At 37.5% G+C, this 3,707-nt stretch overlaps 1 long non-coding RNA gene across 2 annotated transcripts in view; it reads left to right on the top strand.

Annotated features, from left to right (window-relative positions):
• The window catches only part of LOC128247842 (uncharacterized), an 11,378-nt gene that overhangs the window by 1,810 nt on the left and 5,861 nt on the right, over nucleotides 1-3,707 (top strand). For both annotated transcript variants that reach the window (XR_008264166.1, XR_008264167.1), the window contains exon 2: nucleotides 2,954-3,125. This is a non-coding gene — a long non-coding RNA (uncharacterized LOC128247842). The remainder of the gene's footprint in view (nucleotides 1-2,953; nucleotides 3,126-3,707) is intronic.

Genomic DNA, 3,707 nt, shown 5'->3' with positions numbered 1-3,707 from the left:
TGTATATTCATATTTATGTAATATCATAACGTGTTACTGACCTCAATCAGTTGTTTTGTCCCATTCTTTGTATAGCCCCCGGTGGGTAATAAAGAAATTGGTATTTCGTCGTCTTTACGTTCTGAGTTCAAATTCCGCCGAGGTCAACTTTGCATTTCATCCTTTCGGGGGTCGACAAATTAAGTACCAGTTTCGTGCTAGGGTCGATCTAATCGACTGGCCCCCCCTCCCCCAAAATTTCAGGCCTTGTGCCTAGAGTAGAAAAGAAAAGAATATCTGCACGTGTTACTTTCGTTTTATATGCAAAAGATTTGCCGTTAAGATGGTAAGTCTTGACCTATTTTCCTGGTTGCATTGAAGGTGTTTATTTCTGTGGTTTTTGATATAGAGGTTAATTTGGAATGCGATTCTTTGTAATTAACTGCAGGCAACTTTAGCATCATCGTTATTAAAAAGTATTTGATATTTATGAGTAGTGGGAATCTGTTTTCTAATCAAGAACCGGAAACTCCTGACTATATTGGTTACTACGAACATTCCCTAAGAAGAATGTTAACTTAGTTTACATGTCTTCTATTTCTGCTGCTCTCTGCATCTTTGCATCTATTTCTAATTCGTAATTGTGTTGGGTGCGGTCACATTCAAGCTGCCTCCAATGAAGAATATATTGGATATTCTCTTAGTTTTGTTACTTATAGTTTTCTATTGGCAGCATAGGATGTTGCTTATATCTTCATTTGAAATTCTTCATTTGGAATTCTTCATTTGGAAAGGTAATATTTGCCTAAAATTAAATTCTAAATGTTACCTAAAACAGATGATTTCTAAATTGATGCTTAAGATGATCTCAAAAACTTGTGACCTAGAGGTTAGGGTGCTGCATTCCCGTTCACAATATCAAGGATTCGATTCCTGGTCCTGGCAGTGCGTTGTGTTCTTGAGCAAAACACTTCATTTTACGTTATTCTGTTATCAGACCGTGCACCTGTACAATCAATGTCTATTTGATAGATGAAGTGAGCTAATGTGCTGCTCAAACATTTGATCACTTTAAACAAATCATCTGTGCGGGTTGTCCAGTAAGAAAGTACAGAATCCTCACTGTCGTCTATGACAGGACAGTCCGCATGTTATTTAATAAAAGCTCAAATTCCTTACATATGCCTAGTAATATTTTTCCTAAATTTAGCCACATCTTGGACGTTCTAAATATCAGCTCATCTTTCCTGTATAGTACTAAGAAAGGAGGGTTCTTTTCAACAGTGTCCAAAATATGAAATGCGAGCGAGTCAACATGAAGCCACAAAAATCTTTCCAGTATTCATTTTAGTACTGGGGCCAGTAACAACAACGCTACGAAATATTTTCCTAAATTCAAAACACTCTACCACGTAGAACAGAATAAAGCCTCAACGTGCTTTATTTTCGTTGCGAGTAAACTACTTGTAACTTTGTTGTACTTCTTTCACGACTATTTTATGAGTTTTCCACTCTTAAAATTTATAGAGGCGACGATGCTTTTGTCGACCGTATCCACTTTATTTCTCATGGATTATATTAGTCTATATTACAAATCGGGTAAAACGTTTTCGCCGTAGTCCTTCAAGGGTCGATATGGATTGTGGATTATTAGGCGTTTAACTCTGCCACATATTTCAAATTTAGTAGTTTATTGTATTGCTCCGTTGTTAATTATAGTATACGTCGGGACGGCGTGCTTGGAGCGCTTTGTTCTCTCTTGTGCATAGAATTTGTTTTAGTTTTTAGGATAAATAAATGAATATGGTGGAAAATTTCGCGCTTTGTGCCTAGAGTAGAAACGATTATAAGGCGGCGAACTGGCAGAAACGTTAGCACACCGAGCAGAATGCTTAGCGGCATTTCGCTCGTCCTTACATTTCTGAGTTCAAATTCCGCCAAAGTTAACTTTGCCTTTCATTCTTTTGGGGTCGATAAAACAAGTACCAGTTGCGAACTGGAATCGATGCAATCGACTTACCCGCCTCCCCCTAGAACTGATGGCCTTGTTCCAAAATTTGAAGCCATTATTACTACAATATACATTACTAATACTTGAGTATATTCGATCAAGTAGCCTGCCCCAATAAATTAGTTGAAGTCAGGACGTAAAGACGGACGGAATGGCGTTACATATTTTGTCCGGCATGTTAATCATGCTGCCAGTTGGCCGCCTTGTTCAAGGATTATATTAATTTCTGTCATGTAATAAGAATTTACTGTGCCGATATTGATATATGCATATATGTATGTGTATGTGTAGGTGGAGTTATCTGTGTGCGTCATAAGTGTAACACGAGACATATGTGAGCAACGCCATTCTGCAGAATGCATTTCTCTTGTGTATGTAAAGAAATCTTTGAATTAACGTCGAAAAAATTTTTATGTCACAGAAAATTTCGTGAAAGATTTCAGTTCCAGAATTGCAAATATTTATGAGAAAATGTTTTACTTTTCATGAGCATTAATGCGTTTTTTCCTGCTCTCTTCCCGTTAGATTGAGTTGGTTCCTGTTACGTTTAAACTATTACAATTCGACACTTTCTTGAAAGCTATGAGCAGGGAAAGATTTCGAGAGAAAAATGTTCTGTGGAGGAAAGACTGGATGTAGTGATAAGTAAGAAGTTCTAGGGAGGCTGGGAGCAAAGAAGAGGAGAGATGTATCATTAAGAAGTGGAACATGACCAGCGATAGAGAAGACAGAGATATAAGAACTTATGTCAGCGGGGGAAAAAACTGGGAAACCGTAGTATTTTGCCAGTCAATAGTGTTTACAACTATAAGGTGCACGTTTATACGTAACAAATCATTCGATATGAGCTTGAGTCGTTCTGTTTAGTTCTGCGTTTCTCTCGTAAAACTTAATGAAATTGTTTTCTAAAATTGATGAACGGCCTTGCCTTAATCATCATACCTTTCCTCTTTCTCTCAGCAGATAAAACAGAAAAAGCATCACCCCCGGAGAATGGCAAGGGAGGTACATTGAAACAACAACTCTGATGGGCTCGCGCTTACGGGTAGCCATCTCCGCCCTGATTGCGGTGAGCAGGGATGTGGTCCGGGGACGAAATACGCCGGAGGTCTACACTACCATAGAATCGACCGCGGTGAATATATGATTAAAGTATTTACTTAGAAGGCTCTCTGATATTAATGGTGCTTCAATTGCTTACCAATTGCTTACGGAGAATTCTCCTTTCACAATATTTTTTCCCAGCAATTTCGTGACCAGCTGAATATTATTTATTCACTCAACCAAACAACCAAACAAACACACATTCATACGTGTGCAGTGGAGACAATTCCTGTCAGATAATTGTTCTGTTGATACTCTTTTGTGTGTTTGGCTGGTCGCTTGTGATCTTGGAGATTATGGTTTATTTTGTGACAGCATAATTGTTAGGGATAATTCAAAACCCTGCACTGCGAAAATTAACGAGAACGGTTATCTGTTTATCCGGCATCGAAAAATGACACGGAATTAGAATATGAGATTAACAAGAATACTTGACGGAAAATGATAGTGTGATTATAGGAAAATCGAGTACATATTCATACACTCGCACATACATGCATACATAATACATAGCTGCATATATACAATACATGCACACAGAAAACGCTAACACAAAAACGCACACATGTATATATATATATATATATATATATATATATATATATATATATAT

This window comes from Octopus bimaculoides, chromosome 5, assembly GCF_001194135.2.
Source record: "Octopus bimaculoides isolate UCB-OBI-ISO-001 chromosome 5, ASM119413v2, whole genome shotgun sequence".
NCBI classification, from domain to species: Eukaryota; Metazoa; Mollusca; class Cephalopoda; order Octopoda; family Octopodidae; genus Octopus; species Octopus bimaculoides.
Note: the sequence above shows the minus strand (reverse complement) of the source record. Positions and strands in the feature narration are given on the sequence as shown.